Below are 22,876 nucleotides of genomic sequence, written 5' to 3' on the forward strand. Positions count from 1 at the left end.
CTATCATCTAACAGTCATTTACCAAAATGGCCTTAAAGCATCACTAGCCATCTGTCTCGCACTTTTATGCTACTCTTTTCTTTGGTTATAACCATGGTTGCAGTAGGCGTTAGACGCTAGTCGGGCAGCCTAGGAGGAATCTAGGCGGCGCTAGGGGGCGCCAAAAAAATAGTGGCAGACTTGCAGTTTGACAATTTTAATGAGGTTGTTTTCAACATTCAATCAAAGAACACATCCAAATAAGTGAAATAATGATAATTCATAAGTCATAACATCAAAAATACTCAAATATCCAAAGTATCAAACTAGTTTACGGGTGTATATGTGTCATATTACGCCTCCACTGAGGCTCGAACTCACAACCTCCCATATGGGAGTCCAACCCAGGTGCCATTAGACCACAAGGTCTTCGCGCGCGCGCGCGCACACACACACACACACACACACACACACACACACACACACACATATATAATGACAAAAAATTAGCAAGGTCGAGCTGACCGCCGGGTTAACTCGATCGAAATGAACGAGTTAACTCGGCTAAGTTAGACGCTAGGCGGGCGCCTAGGGGGGAAATCGACACGGTCTAAGGGCGCCTAGACCGATTTTTGCAACAGTGGTTATAACCATGGTTGAAAAAATCGATAGGCGCTCCTAAGACGTTGAGGGGCGCCTAGGCGCCCGTATATTTTTTATTTTTTATTTTAGTTTTTAAAAATATGTTTAAAATTTTTAGATTTTTTAAGACTCGATAATTATAAAGCATTTATACTTTAATAGTTAATACTAAAATATTAAATATTAACCTAAAAAACATCTAGAGTTTGAACAATTTAGGATTATTTTGTTCAAAACGATGTCGTTTTGAGTGAAATAACTCATTTTTAAAAAAATGAACAATAGTTAATCGGTCGACTAAGCGACCTAGTCGGTGCCTAGGAGGCCTAGGCGATCAGCGCCTAAGCGGCCTATGCAGCGCTTAGGCGGCCTAGTCGCCTGCCTAGCCGGTCAGCCGCCTAGACCACCGGTTATGGTGATATGCTAGGCGCCCGGCCAACACCTAGCGCCGATTAATTGGTGCCTAGGCGGGATTTTTGCAACACTTGTTATAACCCTGAACAACTGTATTCCGTTAATCTGTTGCTTTGGCCAGGCTTGATGCCATAATTCCGGAAGCTTTTTCTTTAGACTCTGTTACTTTGATTTGAAAAAAGTTGCTTTGTTGTGACTGGAGCCCACAACTCTCAATTATGTGGGATTGAAAAAGTTTATCCTTAATGTCCTGCGGCAAATGAGAACATTTGGCTGTCAAAGAACATGAAATGCATTTTTTGTAAAAGCAGCCAGAAAACTAATCACGTTTATTTTCATAATAAACCAAAAAGTATGTTGGAATTGAATAGCAGATTTTAGATATATATGTATCTATCTACGTACATACCAGTTCTCTAATACTCCCTCTGTCCCATTTTGCATGTCTTACTTTCCTTTTTAGTTTGTCCCAAAATGTTGTCCTCTTTCTAAAATTGAACATCACCATCATTCTACTTTTTCTCAAATTACCCTTATGACTTTTACTTTTATTTCCAAAAGTGAAAAAGTGAAGGTCATAATTGGAAAATACATAGCATTTACTTTAATTCCTTAAAAAGCGTGCAAAAAGCAAATGAGACAACCAATTCGGGACGGAGGGAGTAGTAGTTAACCCACTTTGATCTCAGCCAAGTCCTCTTCTATATGTAGATACGGTGAGTCCTGCACGATTCCCGAAAGCTAAGTGAAATTGGGTCATCATCTTAATGGCCTGCAAATGTGTTCTATATAATACATGCATAAAAGTTTTGCATATACATAGACTCTATTTGGCACGCCTAACTGAAAGCTAAAAAGTTAGTAGTTAATAAGTTAATTAATTAAAATTAAAGTGTTTAGTAAAATTAATTCTTGATAAGTGTAAAAAAGACATAAAAAGATAAACTAAGATATTAAAATTTTGATTAATAAATAGTAAATGATATTATTTTTGTAAATTAATAAAGATAAAAAAAATTAATAAAAAAAAGTTAAAAGCGAGGAGTTCACATTATATTACTTGGATAGCGTTTCAAAATAAGTTATTATTTTAAGCTTGTTTTACCAAACAAAGCTTATAACTTATTTGTAGCTTAAAATAACCATAAGTTCTACCAAACAAAGCCATAATTATTGTATACCAGCAAGAAGCTTTGGCCAGAGAGTGAGCAATCACATTGGTTGTTATATCGTATTTTATTAATACACTCTAACATATTCATAGTATATGTTTAACAATTATGTCAATTTTGATTGGGATGGAGTTTGAACCTAAGACCTTTCTTATGAAAATCAATGAGTAAGTTAAGAATAATAAATAGTTAACGGAATATTCTCATTATTCTGTTTCTAAAGTTTACACTAATGGAATGCAAGGTATTTAGAAAAAGTAAATGATATAATAAAAGATAAAGTAGAAAAATTAATATAAAAAATACCAAAATCAAAATAATATGAATCATTCATTTTAACAAACAATTCACACCAATATTTTTTAGTTCCCGTTAAGGACCTTACTTTATTGGCTCTTATTAAGTTTGTAGAGGTAGATATGCAACTATACAAGTTAAGCCCGACACTTGTGGAAACTCAAACCACGATAGCTATGATTGAATAATTAGTTTGGATAAAATAAAATAAAGTGGGATGTAACTAGTTTGGATAAAATAAAATAAAGTGGGATGTAACGTACTCTAGAAAATGCAAAAATTATACAATAGAAAAATTATCATCACCTGTAACCTAACACATACCGTTTTCTAACAGTTAATTTACTATTAGGTTACCGGCCGCCTAGGCGTCCGCCTAGCGCCTAACTCGACCGATTTGGCCGCCTAGCATCTAAGTTAGTCGAGTTAACTCGTCCATTTCGGTCGAGTTAACTCGTTCGGCTCGGCCTATTTTTTTATTATATATATGTGTGTGTGTGCGCGCGCGCGCATACATATATATAATATGACATATATACACTCGTAGACTAGTTTGACACTTTGAATCTTTGGATGATTGAAGTATTTGAGTATTTCATATTTGAGTATTTTTATTTTTTAATATTGTTTTAATGTTTTTTTTTTTAAATCATTGTTTTGATGTTATGGCTTATGAATTATCATTAATTCATTTATTTGGATGTGTTATTTGATTAAATGTTGAAAACAACCTCATTAAAATTGTCAAACTGCAAGTCTACCACTGTTTTTTTGGCACCCGCCTAGCGCCGCCTATTCCGCCTAGGCGCTAGGTGCTGTCCGGACACCCGACTAGCGCCTAGCGCCTACTGCAACAATGACCACGGCGCACATAGTAGTGTGCGCCCTGCGCCTTCCAAAACGACGTCGTTTTGGTAAGTCATGTAGGGAGTTGACATGATTATTTGTATTTGTTTATACAACTATGTGTATTTGTTTATACAATTATGTACATGTTTTTTATACAATTATGTACATCCGAATCAGGAAATTTTAAAAAAAAAAAGTATGTGTATTTTGTTATACAATTATGTACATTCATGTATACAATTATGTGTATTCTAGTATAAAATTATGTACATTTTTGAACATGAGTTTTAAAAAATAAAAATTAAAAATTAACCGCCAACACAGGACAACGAAATTTTAAAAAAAAAAAAAAAAAAAAAAACTTAAACGACGTCGTTTTGCATCAGGGCGCACAATGCAATGCGCGCTCTGGTGCACGATATAAATTACTTATTGATTGTTTAACCAAATTAAATAGTTAATAGTGATCAAATAAATCAAAATTGACTAATAAATTAACTATGTTACCAAACAAGATATATATATTTAACTCATTTTGTAAACAAAGTTAGCTTTGAATAAAAATTAAAAAGGAAACATGCTTTAGCTTCCAAGGGCTTGGCAGAAGCCTCAAGGGAAGAATAATACCCTTCCAACTGAATTGACTTCAGAGCATCTGTATTTGTGTTTTTGGTATGATTTTTACACGGTATTTGACACTAATAAGCTTATGTGGAGGAGGACATAAGAAGTGGAGAGAGAAAAATAAAAATCCTCCTGCAAGGAGTTGATTTTTATTAAAAAAGTATGTCCACGTGCCTAGCCGGGCGTGTTAATGACTGCTTTTTAGGTTTTTTTTTTTTTAATGAAGTTTTTAAATGACTGCTTTTTAGGTTTTTTTTTTTAATGAAGTTTTTAATGAGACGGGAATATATTTAGATATAGTGGCATGTTAATGACTGCTTTTTAGGTTTTTTTTTTTAATGAAGTTTTTAATGAGACGTGAATATATTTAAATTAAATATACTATATCTTGTACTTTTTTCTTAACATGTCGGGGGAGTGTTATTTAGTGGACAATATTTGTAAAGGACGCATTTATTTATTTATAGCTCATTATGTAGATTTATATCCTTAGAGGAACAAATGACAGTGTGCAGGGAGTGTTATGTAGTGGACAATATTTGTAAAAGACACATTTATAGCTCTTTATATACTTAGAGACAAATGCCAGTGTGCACAAAGAATCTGCCCACCGTGAACATAATTCACACACTACCACCACCAAGGTTTGAACCTTGGTCTCATCTCCCAAATATTACCACTAAACCATTAAGCTAAGCCCATGCGAGTGTAGATTTATATCCTTTCACTATATATATGGAGGTGTACCCCTTGTATTAGATGATGAAGTTGAATAAAAATTATACTCTTGCTTTGTCTCTTATTTTCTTTCTCTTTCTGCAATTCCTTTGATCAATTATGGTTAATGAGTTACAACACTTTTTATTTTTATTTTTTTTTTCAGTTTTGTTTTGTTTTGTTTTGTTTTTTTTCTTTTTCTCTCTCCTCACATCTTATCTTTCCCAATCACACCTGCAAAAACTTCTCAAAAACCACAACTGTTAGAGATGCTCTCAACCATGAAAAACGCTTTGGCATTTATTGTAACACCCCTAATTTTTAAAACATTTAAAGCTTATATAATAAAGGCAATCTAACAATAATCATCCAAACAGAACATGAACTATCCAAAAGAGTCGGGGTGCTATGCCACACCTAGGTTTGAGAACCTAGATACACAGGCTAAAACTATCCAAACATGTGTAATTCATAAGTCAATATTCAAATACAATCCACGGCATGCAGGCCATCTACTAAGACTAACTAAGCTAAGTCCACGAGTCCGACTAGCGCGCTCCGTAGCTAATGATCAGCACCTGTAAAACATATGGTATAGCAACCGTCAGTGAATAATGCTTAGTAACCCACTCTCACACGTTAAGTACAATAAATATAAATATAAGAAATCATTTTGAAACTGGAATACATATATAATCCTGAGCAACTCTAGCTTTAAAACCAAGATCAAGACTCGAGACACCATCAATAAGGCAACATTTGGAATATTATAGAGATACTAGCATGCATTCTACGTTTGCAAGGCATAATAGACAAGTAAGCTCTTAAATAGCAATTAAAGGCAACAATGGGATCCAATGAAAATCAATTAGCAAGTAATCATCAAAGCACACAATCCATCTTCCAACCTTATACCAAGTTCCAACTTTTACTCCTCTTCATCCTTATATCAGTTCCAACATGTACCTCTAGTCCACCCTTATATCGCCTCCCTTATCCCTCCGGGCAACTACATACCCCCACCGACATACCACCAACAAGTCCACCAACATGGTAGCACCGAAGTGCCATTAGCATGATCCGTGCCTCTAGCACCACTACCAAGGGGTTAGTGCATATAGCTCTGACATGGCACCGCGGCGCTTATACCCTGACCCAAGCCTTTAGGCAGCAAGTCTAAGGGGTGGTTCGTGCCTTTAGCACGATAACCGAGCACTCGTTGTGCTATCCGCAAACAATTCATTTCCACCAATCACAATCTCAATCATCATTGCGCAATGATCACGGTACCCATCATCATTCAATCAATCAACATTTAATCAGCAATAACAGTCAATGTATAATAACAACGATACGAACTACACATAAATTCCTAGAACGGTACTTAAAACATCATACGAGACTCATAAACAACAAACGGGGTACAACGGGACACGGGGAAACAACAAACGAGAAAAAACGACCCGCCGCGCCACTCCGTTCCAGCGGGTGGGGACCACCCGTCGGTGGGGCGGTCACATTCCAGCGGGTGCCCGGCGGGCAATCGACTGCCCGCTGGAATCGGGCAGCGTACCCGCGAGTAGGTGGCGGGGACTCGTTCCCTCCACCTACCCCCCCCCCCCCACTGGTACGAGGAAGATTATTTGGTTCGGTGTTCGTTCGTGGAACTCAAAACCATGTCCAAACACATCCCAACACGTATCAACAACAACACGGATTCGATTAACAAAGATTGAACCATGAATCATTCCAATTACATTCTGTCACGATTCCTAGATATGCCAAGACTCGACATCAATCACATAACAGTTCAGGAGCATCCGGAACCTCAAGTATATAAAGAAATCTATATGAAAAGCCCTAAAGACAAGTCCTAGACTAAAATCAATACCCGAGCATGCATAAACCCACCCAAGAACACCAAGAACATCACAATAACGAGATTCACGATATAAACCCTAGGGACGAGCTCTAGACATAATTAAATACAAGATCATATCAGTAACCACACATGGCCATTAAGATCGTCAAGAATGACAAGAATTCATTGTATAAACCTAGAGACAAGCTCTAACAAGATATACATACAAAATCACACCTTCAATCAACAACGGAACCAATCAATATACAATAGCAAGGAAAATAGATTTTGTAAGACATGGATTACCTCTTAGCCCTTAATAAAATTCCCCTGGCTACTAATGTTTTTCTCTAAACTCTTTCCAATTGATTCTCCCTAGGCTCGGTAGAGGGAATTCCTTTGCTAGATTACCTGAGAGAATATTTCGGGTGGCAGAGCTATCCATAGTAGGGTTTCTAAATGCTTTCTAATCCCCTATATATAGATTCAGGAATCCTACGTAGAATCTGAAGGCCCACTTTCCCTATTCCCAACGGGATAAGGCTGTGCTAGGGATAAGAGTTCATGGTCCATTGTGGACCGTACTAATTAATTAAGGGAATTCAAGCCTAATTAAATCCTTGTTTAATTATATATTAATGAAATTAATTCCATAATTAGTTCGAATTTGGCGGCCGTAACACAGGGTGTTACATTTATTCCAAGCAATTACAAGATCTTAAGACTACTAACTCCCTGAGCATTTGAAAGTGCTTCTGCCCAACTACCCACTGCTTCAGTTTTTAGCCTCAATGAGCAAGAAAACTAATGCAGGTCGGAAATCCCTCTTTAGTTATTGAGTTCCATACTGTTCCAAGGAAGGTATTTTCTAACTTGAGCACCATAAGCTTGGGTAACTTTGCAATTACATTTAAATCCTTCTCACAAATAGTAATCACATTCAATTACATTTAAATCCTTCCATACTGTTCCAAGGAAGGATGCATACACTCTTCTAGAAGGGTTGCATTGCAACCAATAGAGATACCGCTTCTCAATCCCTTCCAAATGATTCAAAATAATAGAATTATTGCTGCAATATCCTCCAATGTGACGGGGGGAGGGGGGCTCTATGTCATCCTTCACCAATATTTTTCAGCTTTTTTTATGTTAGGGAACTTGTTGTAAACCCAACCACACAAGATAATGTTTGTAAATTCTTTTTATCTGTACTTGGATCATATCTACCATATATGAATTGCCATGTTTGAGATGTCTTAAGTGTGGTGGCTTCCAAATACTGGATGCCAATGGATAGTTGGTGCTCCACAACCGGAAATAACAAGCGTCTCTAAATCTAGATTGAACCATTGTGTTATGAATAAATATATCTAAAAAAAAAAAAAAGCTAAATCCCCTAATTGCACGGGCATTCTTTGAAATATGAGTCATTGGGAACTTCTTGCAAGATTAGCAGTGTTGTATGAGGCATATCTATAAAGAGGTGAACGTGAGGCGTTTTTAGATAGCAAAAAATCTTGATAATCATGAATTGAAAATTTTCTGCAACATATTCAATCGCCACACCAATCTGCAAACAAAAATCAATTGAAAAATAGAAAAGAAAGCTAGATGTAAAATCATATACTCGTATGATCATCTCATAAAGGCACCAGATGGATGATAAACTTGCCAGCTACAACCACCAAGATGAATCCTTTGAAAACCATCAAAATTAGTTAACTCAAGCATACTGGCAAGAGGGGGTTTCACCAATGACAGGAAGCATCTTAGCTTGTGTTTCAACACCATCTATTAGCATATGTTGGATACTCTGCAATAGCATCTTGACCAAACATAGTAACTATTCAGCTATCCATTGCCTTGCTTAATTGGGAGTACTATATTCACAAAACCGGGTCTCATCATACTGCATCTTTCTATTATCTGGGATTGAGGAAGTTTATCCTTAATGCCCTGCAAATGAAAAACATTTGGCTGTCGAAGAATATCTTTTGAATGAGAAAGCAGAAAACTAGTCATGTTTTATAATAGATCAAACAGTATATTGTAATATGTCTCAACATAAGTACCATTTTTCAAAAAGCAGTAAATTCACTGTGAGCTTGGTCAAGTCGTCTTCTACATGTGGATACGGTGATTCCTCATTCAAGCCTGATGATTTTAATCTACGAAAAAATAAGACAACGAAATAAGATTAGATAAAGAAATAGTAAAGACTTTTATAAAGAAAGTAAAAAGTTTAGAATGAAGCATGTTGTACGTAGCTTCTAACCTCAAACATTATTCATCGTAATGGATGCAGCCCTTCCCGATCTACAAGTGACATAGGGCTCCAAATCATCTTAACCACCTGCAAATGAGAAACTATTTGTCTGTCAAAGATAAGATAAAAAGCATCATCAGTCTATTATAATTTCTGTATTGAAGAACTTTTCATTCTCTATTGGGGAAAGGCATGCTTATTCAGTCTAACCTCAAACTTAGCCTTGCAAATCAATACCAATTATCCAAAGGTAGAACGAAATAACCAAGTATATCTTACCTGTAGAGAGGAGAAGCTGTAGATCTTCAATACTTGAGCACTAGCAGCTTCCCGCTTCCTCGACAAGAAGCTGTAGATCTTCAATAACCAAGTATAGTGACAAAACCAAGTACAGCAATGTATGTGTACATACACATAGTTTAAAATACAAAGCTAAGCTAATTCAAGAATACAATGGATCTATAGTTTAAAGCATTCTAACTTAAAATAAAATGATATGGATTAAAAAAAGAACATCACCTGATAACAGACTACACGATTTGAAAGCAGGAGCCCATGTATCATTTGTAACAACAGTACGTTAACAGTAATTCACTCTGAGAGGGTGAGGCAGGCTGGCTATGTCTTCTTCTGTACTCTGTGATTCATCATATACAGTGCCCGGGATTTTGACCTATGAAAAAACAATGTAGATCGAAAACAGAATGAGATCAGAAAAAGAAATAGTAACTGATTTTGTAAAGAAAGTCATCATTGAATAGGAAAGAAATACAGAGTAAAAAATCAAGACTGAGTAGCACTTTTGCTTCTAATCTCTAAAATATCGTTTCCACAATCTTGTTGCTCTTCTTGAATTCGTTTGCCAGAAGTGATAAGGGAACTGCAGCACTCCAACTCAATTGATTTCAGAGTGAGAATATCTGCAAACCCCAGAGGGATATCAACCAAACGATTACAGAATCTTAAGATTAAGTGCTCAAGCATTGGAAAGTGATTATGGCAGGCTTCTCACCACTTCAATTCAGTTTTTTATTTTCAAGCAACAACAATCTTAATCTATGGAATCCTCCATCAGATAATTCCCATACTGCTCCATGGAAGGCACTTTCCAACTTGAGCACCACAAGTTGGGGCAACATGCCAATTACGATCAAATCCCTTTTAGAAAGATTAGTCCCACTCAACCTCTACTTTTTCAATTGTGAAGGAAACAAAGAACTTTCTGTAAGAGTTACCGCACAGACAACTGATACAGAAATAGTTAACTTCTCAAGCTCTTCCAAATAGCCAAGATAATCCAAAACAATGGGATTGCTGCAAGATCCACGAGTATGACTGGCATCTATGTCTCGTTGAAGAAAGTTTTCAGTTTTTTTTTGGTAAGTTATCATACACCTCCTTTCTGCAATGAATTGGTCTGACCATCCAAGATAATGATTGCAAATTCTCTTTAACCATGCTTGGAGGATCCAAATTGCACAGTTGCTGCTCCAAATTGTGATTCATTGTTAGAAACAACCCCAAGTGTTTGTAAATTTGGATTATTTGCCACTACATCATCCATACCCTCAAACCATTGTGTTATGGATAGGTATCTTAGAAAAACTAAATCCCCCTAAATACAGTGGCACTCTTTGAAGGAATATAGAAGTAACAAAAGCCAAAACTCTTAACAGTTTGAGATGAAAAAACATTTCAGAATTTTCATGAAAGGTGAAAATGGAGGGAGAGATGTTTGTTCTAAAGAGCACATAATAGTCAAAACTGTGTGAGTAAAAACTTAGCCAATGACAGGAATTTGCAAACACTTTTAATGGCAATCCTGAATGTTGTTGAGTATTTACTGCATATAAAAATACCTTCCTTCTGAGCTTTTCCTATGTAAATCACTATGCATTCTTCAAGTCTTGATTTTTCCATTAAAACTTTGTTTGTCAATCAAGAGACTTTATCATTTGTAACCTTCAATTATCTCAACAAGGCAGCAACACCATTTCATTTCATTTGGCATGCAGGTACAAAGACAAATGAAGCCTGACACATACCATTTTAAATAACTGTTAATTCACTGTGAGTCAGACCAATTCAAGTCACCTAGTACAGACTCTTCTATCTGTGAATCCATCATATTCAGGGATTTTGACCTATGAAAAAAAAAGTGCAAAATAGAGAAAACAAAATGAGATGAAATAAAAAAAAAATAATAATAATAATAATAACAAGTTTGTAAAGAAAGTTAGCATCCATATGGAATAGCAAATAGCAAAGAATTACATAATGGAGAATGGATCACATGCTGTAGAATCTAACCTTTCACTCCTCACTACCATGTTTACACTGAAAATGATGCAAGAAACACATTATCATAAAAACAAATTGCAGAGTTGTTAGCAACTGTAGAGGTGTAAGTTTTGTGAGATAATTTCATTCTGTGATTCAAGAGAAATACAGCTTCCCCATTTTTTATTCCATACTTTAGTTGTTGGCAAATTGAACGTTTAGTCCATTTATCCTAGGTATTTTTCCTAACTGAAATAGTAATCCTATTTTATCTTTGAATTAATAGAATATAATTAGTAGTTGATGAATGTGGTTCAATAGTTATGAAATTAAAGTACAAAGAAACATCAGCCTAATATAATTTCTCTGTTAACAAACTTCTCATACTCTGTGGGGCAAAGGCATGCTTATTTTGCAGGTTCTGCAACCTCTTTGAAGAATACAATTTTTGCAAGTAATTTCAAGAACATGATGCATCTGTAGTCTAGAGCATTCAGTAGCTTAAAAGAAAATGGTAAAAAAAAAAAAAAAATTAAAAAATCACTTGAAAGCTAACTACAGGATTTGAAAGCGCTCTCTTAGAAACCATGATCACCATAAAATCTTTGATTTAATACCTTACAGAATGCATGAAACGGATGTAATAAATCTCATGAAAAAGTTTTGACTACACATAAAATACCTTCTTTCTGAGCTTCTCCTACACAGAAGCTATGCAAGGCACTATGCATTCTACAAGTATTGATTTTGTGTTACAACCATAGTGTTGTTACTATTATTATTATTATTATTATTATTATTATTATTATTATTGTAGTGGGATAGCCCACTTTCTTAGGTAGTTACAAGCACTTAGGTAGTGGGTAGTTTTATATTATTATGTATAAATAGCTACCTATGTAATTAAAGAAGGGGACTTTGGAAATTCAGAATTTTTTGGCTTTCTATTAAGGAAAGATTGGGGAGGCGATGCACTCCAGAAACGCTTCATTTGTATTCTTAAGTTCTTAGGTCTGTGACGCGATTCTAATATCCCGGTCCCTAACATTTTGCCATTAAAACTTTGTTTGTCAATCAAGAGCAATTACCATTTGTAACCTTCAATTATCTGAACAAGGCAGCAAAACCATTCATTTCATTTGGCATGCAGGTACAAAGACAAATGAAGCCTCAGAAATACCATTTTAAAGGAATAAGGTTCAAATTGGCCACTGAACGTAACCTGAAAATGCAATTAGGCCACTGAACGAAAAAAAAGTGCAATTAGGCCACTGAACACTCCAAAAATGTGCAATTTCACCCGACAGCAGGTTACCCTCAATTTTAGTAGGTTATCTGCTTACGTGGCAGCTGAGTTGTCATTTTTAATAAATTTTAAATATTTTTAATAAATTTTAATAATAAATTTTTATTTAAAAATTTTGTTAAAAAATAAAAACGACTTTATTTTATTTTTTATTTATTTTTTTTCAATTTTTTATAAAATTTATTATTAAAATTAATTATTAAAAATTATTAAAAATGTCAACCAGCTGCCACGTAAGCAGGTAACCTGCTAAAATTGATGGTAACCTGCTATCCGGTGAAATTGCATACGTTTAGAGAGTTCAGTGGCTTAATTGCACATTTTTGGAGTGTTCAGTGGTCTAATTGCAATTTTTTTTTTCGTTCAGTGGGCTAATTGCATTTTCAGGTTACGTTCAGTGGCCAATTTGAACCTTATTCCCATTTTAAATACTCCCTCTGTCCCATTTTATCTGTTCTACACTCCTACTCACTATTCATTGGTCAAACCAATTCACACTTCTTTGTTTATTTTCTTTAGTATTTTTTACTTATTTTTAAATTTGATTTTTTTCTGTTTAATATTACTTTTAGTCTAGTTTCTAAATATATAAATTTTGCATACTAATACTAAACTTAATATTATGAAAAATTGAATTAAAAATAACTTTGGTCAAGTCTCGTTAACCGAACCAGACACATAGAGTAACTTTTAATTCACTGTGAGCCCGACCAATTCAAGTCGCCTAGTATAGACTCTTCTATTTGTGATCCATCATATTCAGGGATTTTGATCTATGAAAAAATAGTGCAAAATATAGAAAACAAAATGACATCAAATCAAAAAAAAGAAATAATAAGTTTGTAAGAAAGTTAGCATCCATATGGAATAGCAAAGAATTACATAATTGAGAATCATTCACATGCATGTAGATTCTAACCTCAAAAATGCAGTTTCCCATTTCGGCTTGCCAGTCACAAATCTGCTTAGCAAAAGCAACAACAGAAGGGCGCACTGATCCAACTTAATTGACCACAGGCTCTTCCATAATTTTCCATAGCAAAAAGCAACAACAGAAGGGCTACACTGATCCAACTTAACAAAAACACCAAAGCAACTCTTCCATACTTTTCAATAGAAGCCATTCTCCAAGTCACTGGTAAATCTTTTCAAACTCTCCCCACCACCATGTTTACACTGAAAGGGATGCAAGAAACACATTATCATAAAAAACAAATTGCAGAGTTCTTAGCAACTGTAGAAGTGTAAGTTTTGTGATTCAAGAGAAATACAGCTTCCCCATTTTTTGTTCCATACTTTAGTTGTTGGCAAATTGAACGTTTAGTCCATTTATCCTAGGTATTTTTCCTAACTGAAATAGTAATCCTATTTTATCTTCGAATGAATAGAATATAATTAGTAGTTGATGAATGTGGTTCAATAGTTATGAAACTAAAGTACAAAGAAACATCAGCCTAATAAAATTTCTCTATTAACAAACTTTTCATACTCTGTTTGGGAAAAAAAAATGCTTATTTTGCTGGTTCTGCAACCTCTTTGAAGATTACGATTTTTGCAAGTAATTTCAAGAACATGATGCATCTGCAGTCTAGAGCATTCAGTAGCTTAAAAGAAAATGGTAAAAAAAAAAATTTAAAAATCACTTGAAAACTAACTACAAGATTTGAAAGCGCTCTCTTAGAAACCAAGATCACCATAAAATCTTTGATTTAATACCTTTCAGAATGCATGAAACGAATGTAATGAATCTCATGAAGAAGTTTTTAGAATTATACTTAGCCTTGTAAATCAATATTAATTAGCCAAGTTTAGACAAAACATATCCTTCTATTAGAAAGCAATAACCAAGCAATTCCCCATACCTCTAGATCTTCAATACTTGAGACTAGCAGCTTCCTAGATTCACAATTTTTCAAAATGGTATTCAATTAGCATATACCAATTTGCAAACGCATATTTGTACTTGGGATTAATTGCAAAACATAATATAAACAGAAACAGATATGTGAAGTAGTGACAACACTACAGTGACAAAACCAGGTTAAGCAATACTGCATCTTTCAATTACGTTATTAAATTAGATCATAGTGTCATTTTGACTGCACATTTCCAGATATGAGGTCCAAGGAAACAACCAAATTAAACCTTCAATATATCTGTACAAGTAAGCAATACCATTCCCACCCCCACCCCTGATGTTCTTTCAGGTTATAACTTAATTGGTCATAGAATGATATTATTTCTAACTTATAAATATGAATTTATATTTTGTATATGAAACTATACAAGCCTGATTCTAAATGCAAATATTACACAATTGACAAATCAGCACTTGTAACCTAACACATACCATTTTCTAACAGTTATATCCTATGATGCTGCACAAGTTGTCTTACATAGACACTTCTGTGTGTGTATTCTGTGATTCATCATATTTCGGGTCCAAAATTTTGATCTGTGAAAAATAATGCGGAAAACGAAATGAGATCAGAAAAATAAAATAGTAACTGATTTTGTAAAAAATAAAAAAATAAAAATAAATAAAATCAGCATTGAATAGAAAAGAAATAAAAAGTAAGAATGGAACTGTTTTAGCTTCTAACCTCAAGATCCTTGGATCTTCTCTTCTGTTGTAACTGCATGGCAGAAGCAACAAGGGAAGAGTGACACCCCTTCAACTCAATTGACTCCAGGTTACCAGTAAAATCCTTTGGCATCTGTTCCAAACAATTACAAGATCTTAAGACTAAGTGTCGGAGCTCCTTAAAGTGTTCACCGAAGTTAGCTACCCACTGCTTGAGTTCTTTAGCTTCAAGGAGCAAGAATATTAATTGAAAAAATCCTCCTTCAGCTACTTCCCATACTGTTCCATGGAAGGCATTTTCCAACTTGAGCACCTTAAGCTGGGGTAACATGGCAATTACATTTAAATCCCTCTCAGAAATATTAGTCCCACTCAACTTCAACTTTTCCAGTCTTGAAGGATACATACACTGTTCTGGAAGGGCTGCATTGCAACCAATAGAAACCGAAATGCTAAGCTTCTCAACCGCTTTCAAATAGTCAAAATGATCCAAAGTAATAGGATTGCTGCGACATCCTCCAATATGACTGGGCTCTATGTCATCCTTCAGCAAAATTTTCAGATTTTTTATCTCATGGAACTTGTTGTACACCTTTTGTCTGCAATGAATTGGTCTCACCACCCAAGATAGTGTTTGTAAATTCTTTTTATCTGCACTTGGAGGATCTACCATATATGAATTGCCAAGTTCGAGATGCCTTAAGTTTGGTGGCTTCCAAATACTAGATGGCAAATGGAAAGTTGGTGTTCCATTACCCGAAACAACAAGTGTCTCTAAATTTGGATTATTTGACACTACACCATCCAGATCCTCAAACCATTGTGTTATGCATAGGTATCTTAGAAAAACTAAGCCCCCTAATTGCACTGGCACTCTTTGAAGTGAGATAGAAGTATCAAAAGCCAAAACTCTTAACAACTTGGGAGGAACAAACATTTCAGGATTTTCAAGAAAGAAGAAAATGGAGCGAGCGATGTTCGTACCAAAGAGCACATAATAGTCAAAACTGTGTGAGTAAGAACTTAGCCAACGACAGTAATTTGTAAATGCTTTTAATGATAATCCTGAATGTTGCTGAGTATTTACTGCACATAAAATACCTTCTTTTTGAGCTTCTCCTACGCAGAAGCTATGTAAGGCACTGTGCATTCTACAAGTCTTTATTTTTCCGTTACAACTTCGATCTTCAATTAAGAGAAGACTTCTATCAGTAAGCTCTTGTAAGTAGACATAAGCTTGATCATCTAAGCAATTTAACCAGGATGACTTCACAAATCCCTCGGCAATCCACAACCTTTTGAGCATTTTAACTAGAATTTTTTTACGTTTTGGGAAGACTCCAAAGTATAGAAAGCAAACTTTCAAATGATGTGGCAACATATTGTAACTAACACTGAGTGCATTGCGATCTAGAAGTCCCAATGACTCTAATTCCTTTTCAATCTTTTTCCACCCTTGTTGTATGTTGTTGCATTTAGATAAACGCTTGGCAACTTCAACAATTAACTGGGGTAATCCATCACATTTCTCCACAACATGGTTCCTAATTTTTTCAAATTTAGGGGCCAAGTGTTCTTCATCAATAGGAAGGATATTACAAAATAGTTCCCAGCTTTCTTTTGGATCTAGCAAAGTCATCTTATGGATATATCTTATCCTGTGGACATCTAGGTTGAAGTAGAGTCTAGTGGTTACTAATATGTAACTTCCAACTAATCCATTAGAAACACACCCTATGATGTCAGCCCAAGCTTGGTTCCAAGTTTGCTTGCTCGTAATGTTGTCGAAAACAATTAGATACTTCTTACCACCAAAGCATTTGCGTACCTGCATTTGTAGTTCATGAGGAGTGCTTCCCTTTTTAATTACATTTGGCTCTTCTACTGGTGTAATTGACTGAAGAAGTTGGCTTAGCATTCTGCTCTTATTGTAGTGTTGAGGAGGAGGCATAGTAACCCAACATCTTACATGGAAATAGGATGCAACTGATGGATCTTCATACACATTTCTTGCTACAGTAGTCTTACCAATACCCACCATTCCAACAATTGAGATTATATTTAGTCTAGAACCGCCAGAAAAGAGTTGGTTCTTTATGAGTGTACAATCACGGTGATGACCAACCATTCTGGCCTCAGGCTTTAGAAAGGCATGCGAGGTGGATCCATCAGACTCAACATTCGCAGCGCTAGCATGTTTTAACCAAGTATTTGATGGTTGAGTTTGATTTGCCTCATCATCATCATCCACTTCATTTCTGGTGATGATTATGTTCAACAACTGTCTTGCGCTTTCTGATGCTTCTTGCAATATGTGATGGAGTTTCTGGGAAGCTTTTTCTTGATGTACAGGGTGTTTGGCTAGAAGGAAGTTTTTTAGTTGTATTTTGAGGTCATCTTCAGTTTTGAGTGCGAAGTTTCTGATTTTGGTTTCCAATTCTTTGATTGCAGCACCGGAATTATTGGAATTCCTCTCCTGCAATAACCAGTCTCGCAGGATAGAAAGCTGGGATGAGAAATATGCCATTTTCCTTGCTGTTCTATCACAACCATACACTGTTGGGATCCGGAAGTGTTGCTCAATTTTTTTGATGAGAATAGTTAAAGCAACAGTAGCACTACCCATTTTTAATGACTCCAACAGCTCTGTTGCATTTTTTGCAGCTTCTTGCAATGTTTGATGGAGGAGGAGTTGATGGGAAGCTGCAGCTTTTTCTCCTCCTTGTTGATGAAGGATGAAGTTGCTAAGGTGTAGTTCAATGTCGTCTTCAGCTTTGAGTGCAAACTCTCTGATTTCCATTTCTAAATCTCTCACTTTCACTGCATCACCATCACCACTGGATTCCATCCGGAGAAGGGCTTGCAAATAAGAAAGGTTTTCAAGGAAAGAATTGATTCCTGCTTGATCATGATGATGGAGAGACAGGCTTACCCTTGGTGTTTGCCCAACAAACTCAATCTCAATGGTTTTAATGAGAAAAGCTAAAGCAACACAAGCCATCTATCTCTCAATTCCAATCTTTAATTTGCTGGTAAGAATATGTGTGTAGTTTTAATTTTTGGTATTGCACACTGAAATCTAGATAAAATATGCAAGCAAGAGTCTCAGTGAGAAGAGCTTAAATTAGCTTAGTTTGCTGGCATATATGGTTTTTTTTCAAAGTTTATTAATAATCTGAAATTAAAGTGGTCTATTTGAGGACATGAATGCATTATTTTTCATCAGAAAATGATATGCGTACTCTCATGGAGTATAACTCTCGCCATGTATACAAATTTTATTAGGTAAATAAAAATGAATGTATAAAAACAATGACTCATTCTGTTCTTTAAATCAATCAAAGATAATATCTCAACAAAAAATAAAAAATGAAATAAAGAGTGAGAGTACATTTAGTATTTACTCTTTTTCATATCATCTTTTTTTAAATTTTCATTATGCTTTATTTGTCGTCTTCTCATCACTACATCACTTCCATCTCATAACTAAACAATTCCTTTCCCATTATATATTAATTAATACTCCGTATATAATAAACTTGGCAACTTTAATAATGCAATTATACGATTTGTTGTCTTCGTCGTCGTTTCACAGCCAAGCGTCTAACGCCTCATTCGATTTCAACCTGATAATAATAATAAAATATAAAATAAAATAATTACATGACATTTCAATCAGCACAAACATGTTGTTAACCTGATAAAAATGTTAATTGCTCTTTTTTATCGAATTCATTTATAATTTTTGAAACTTATTTGAGTTTAATGGCTTAATTATTATTCTTCAAATAGTTCAATAGTTTATTTGTACTTTTTTTTTTAATCCTTCTGTCTTCTTAGTATGTTAAAAATAAAATTAATAGCTAAAATATTTGCATTATTGTGGCTCCATCCCCATATCTTTACACTCCATATACCACTACTAAAGTTGATAGCTAAAAAGTTCTTTTAACATACTCACATAAGAAAGTTTGCATTATTGTAGCAACTTTAATTATACAATTCATTAAATAATGTTATCTTTTCAATGTTAATAATCACAAAAACCTACCCGAGGGCCATGGAGGCTGGAGCATTTGCTTCAAGCCAAATATGTCATTTTTTAAGTACTACTACCGCACTATTAATTTCTAACCTCTTCCATGACCAATTGCCAAATATGCCCACCCCTACTGGGCTTAACCCATGATCTCACATTTGAAAGAATCACTTCATGCCACTCGATCACAAGGTCATTAACGCCAAATATGACATATATTACTTTAAGAATGTCAAATTCACAGAAATGACACATTTCTTAGGAATGTGTTTAATTTGTGTTTTTTTTTTTTTTGGTGAATGTGTTTAATTTGTGTTTGGTTAACACTAAGATAATACAAAATTAATTTATTTGATTGAGAGTTATGTTTTATATATATATATATCATAATAAGTACTCCGTATTTTACTTAAATGCCTTCATCTTGTTTGGGTGAGGGAGAAATAAAGGAATTGAATATGGCAAGACTTCAATTGTTGAATAATACAAGACTTCTATTAATAAGCTTCATCTTGTAAATACCCATAATATTCACTAGTACAAAAATTATCATAAAAATAGGATAATTCTCGTCTGGTGTTTAAACACCAGACGCATAAAGTGACGCGCGCGGTGATATGTTATAATTAAAAGTTCACTATTTAATTATTCTTTATTTTTTTTAAATAATAGACAATTTGCGTCCGCAGATAATCTCCGATTTTTTTAATTAAATAAAATACAATATGCGTCCGATGTTAATAGCACCAGAAGCAAATAGTTAGGGTTTTTCAACATAACAAAAACCCAATTTTTTCCCGGCCCCATCATCTACCAGCCATCTCTCCATAGCCTGCGCCCTCCATCGTCTTCCCCAGCGAACAAAATTGCCTCCGCCACCTTCAGCCACGTCGCCTCTGCTACCATCGTCTTCCACATCGTTTGCACAACCGCCATCGGTCTCCAGCTACCTCGCCGTTCTCTAACAAATTCAAAGCCCATTTAGTAATCCATAATCTAATTAGTGTTGTAAAATAATAAAGAACATCGAGAAATAGAGAGATAAGGGAGAGAAGAAAGAAGAAGAATCTCAACTCATAGAACTGCAGGTCACTAATTTCATTGATCATTTTGCTTTACATATATGCCTACATTATAGTAACCACTCCCTCATAACTACTTCATAATACAATCTCTATCTCTATCTCTATATATATTAAAACAAAATGAAGCAGGTAAAATTTTCCCACCCAGCAGGAACGACGAGGTTTTGATAGGTTGAAAATATTAAATGTCAAATTAATTCGTACTGACCATAATGACCTGTTTCAAAAATATCTGAGTGACCGAAAAATCCGTACGAATTAAAGGTTAACGATTCGGAGCTGACCGAAGCATCCAAAACAAAACACAAATCAGTGTATCAAAGCATCATTAGCTTGTGCTAGTGCTTAGGAAATAAGCACGAGTCGTGCTATACAAAGCACGAATCGATGCTTTTCCATAAGTACTGATTTGGTGCTAAATAGTTAGCAACAATTTGTGCTAACTGAAGCACTACGAATTTAAGTGCTGTAATTAGCACTTAAAGCATTCAATTAAATCTTTAATAAAGTGCTAATTAAGTACTAATTCAAATGCTTAACCCACCTTTAGTAATTGCTAACAAATTAGCATTATTCAACATTTTGATTTCTTTCAAATAGGTTCACTTTGAAAATGAATTTCTCCTTCATCTATTACCCATTTTGAGCATACATTATATCAAATTCTTCGTCTCACTATGAAGAGTGCGAATCCACTTTGACCCGACCCAAATCGGAAGTGGACCCCACATATATTTGTACCACAAAATAACCACTCAAAATTGCTATTTTATGCTAAAAATTCCAACAATACTCCACATGAATGAAAATTGATTTTTGGGACGAGAAAAAACGATACGAACATGCTCAACGGTCGACCCCTGCATAGCATAGGTAGGTGTTACCATTTGAATCTTGCCTTGTGAAGTTATGTTTACTCTACTGGCTGTATGGTAGAACTTGATGTCTTTGAACCAACTACCGTTTGTGTAGACGATGACATATCCCACACAGGAACCTTCCAACCTTTGTTCTGTTCTCATGGGTGTGCTCGTTTTGGTCATGGGTCACCTTCCTGGTTCTGCAAGAGTTTCTAAAGAATTGAGCCCGTTAATTCTCCTTTGAAGCGACCCCACTTTTCTCTCACATAGGTGATTCTTTACCGAGTATCCCGCATACTCACACATGTCAACCGACATTCGAATCATTAAAGCATCCTCGTGCTAACCTCGTGCGGGAGTCACTGTTCTAACGAGGAATGGTAGGGAGTCTAAGACCCCCACAGTGACACGCTTTGTTCCATAATTTTGTTTTCCCATTGAACCTAGGTACCAGCTAGGTTGGGTGTACACTATAGAACTTTTATTCCAAGGACTTCAAATCCATTTCTCGTGCCAACTTCTTAACAACCATTGGTTACCCTCAGGTTAGCAGCCGCTACGTTGTCCTTTGACCTCACTAGTTAACAGAGAAAACACTAGTTGTGAGAAATTGTTTAATGGTATTATGTCTACGACTTATAAGTCTAGACTTACCATACACATACAACTCTATACTTAACCAATTTTGGCTTGACTATCGCAATGCACACAAATTGGAGGTATGAGTTTTCCTCAATTAGGAATATTCTTGAGAAAATGACGTATCCATTCAGCCTCTTTGTGACACTTGTCTAAGACTTTCAGTTTAGATTCTAATAAGTGTAAAAGACACACACTTTTAAGGTCCATTTGGGGTGAGTTCTAAGCCAAAAACAATCCTTTGTATATCCATTTTATGCCAATTTAGCTATGTTTTGCATTTTATTATAAATTACCACGACGCTTTGTGTTTTATATGTTTTTAGGTAAGTTTCGGGCTAAAACGAGGCAAAGTGACACAACTCAGAGGAAAGCAGGACAAAAGAGGCAAGCCGAAAGAGCCACGCAGGCCACAACGTTATGTTGTAACGTACGTTGTGGAAAAGCAGAAGCAAGGATGATTTCCCGAATGATCAACACGCATCACAACATGCGTTGGTCAGGATAAGTTCCCGAACAATGTGCGTTGTTCGGGCGTTGCGAGCCGCATGGATGAGCTGTGAAAGTGGATTGAAAGGGAAAGTTATTTAATAACTTTTAGATTAGATTTTAGGGAGGCTTTTTGGTGGTTTTGAGAGAGAAAACACTTTGTAGAGAGATTTTAGTAGATCTATGCTTGGATTTCTTGGGAGATTCATTGAAGGAGGAGATTGACAACCTCCATTTCAAGAGATCCTGCAAGACTTCTTCTTATTTTCTAATCTACTTGTTTGGTAAATCTCTATTCTTTTCATTTCTATTTACTTGATTAGATTTAGATTCATGAATGCTTTTATGATTCCTATAGCTATTGTAGGCTAGATTAGTTAGGGTTTGAATTGTGAAAGTGTGTGATGATGATGCCTTTGTGACTTAGTTCTTGAATTAGGGATTAATTGTTTGCAATGCTTCTATGTCTTGTTGTTTGGGTTTGATTTGTTTGCATCTAAGGAGCTTGATCACCTCCTATGGTTCTGTTGAGGGATTGACCTTTGCTAGGTTAATTCAAGCTCCCATCCTTAGCATTTCCTAGCTCAAAGAATCCTATGGCCTTGGTTGGGGAGGAATTGTAGGCAAGGTATTCGATGAAAGGTTTAGGTGAGCCTTAAGCAAGTCCTAGTAGTCTAAGTTTTGAAAGGACGCAAGCAATTCCCTAGACATAGCATTTGCATCCTCTTTCCCTATGTTAAATGATTCTAAGAGCATCTTAATCCACACTAAGC

The 22,876-nt window shown here is 35.4% G+C and overlaps 1 protein-coding gene and 1 long non-coding RNA gene across 2 annotated transcripts in view; one reads left to right on the forward strand and one right to left on the reverse strand.

Annotated features, from left to right (window-relative positions):
* Positions 1-841: 841 nt before the first annotated feature.
* LOC109188420 lies at positions 842-21,991 on the forward strand. The gene is made up of 3 exons (XR_002055416.1): positions 842-1,108; positions 20,989-20,994; positions 21,982-21,991. It is a non-coding gene; the product is annotated as an uncharacterized LOC109188420 (long non-coding RNA).
* Positions 8,053-22,876, reverse strand: part of LOC109188368 (putative late blight resistance protein homolog R1A-4) — a 98,457-nt gene continuing 83,633 nt past the window's right edge. The window contains exons 9-13 of the mRNA XM_019339017.1: positions 9,341-9,494; positions 9,101-9,170; positions 8,831-8,930; positions 8,628-8,723; positions 8,053-8,511 (exon numbers count right to left, since the gene is read on the reverse strand). The gene's annotated coding sequence lies outside the window, so the exon portion shown is untranslated. The remainder of the gene's footprint in view (positions 8,512-8,627; positions 8,724-8,830; positions 8,931-9,100; positions 9,171-9,340; positions 9,495-22,876) is intronic.

Source organism: Ipomoea nil, unplaced genomic scaffold, assembly GCF_001879475.1.
Source record: "Ipomoea nil cultivar Tokyo-kokei standard unplaced genomic scaffold, Asagao_1.1 scaffold0193, whole genome shotgun sequence".
Taxonomy (NCBI): Eukaryota; Viridiplantae; Streptophyta; class Magnoliopsida; order Solanales; family Convolvulaceae; genus Ipomoea; species Ipomoea nil.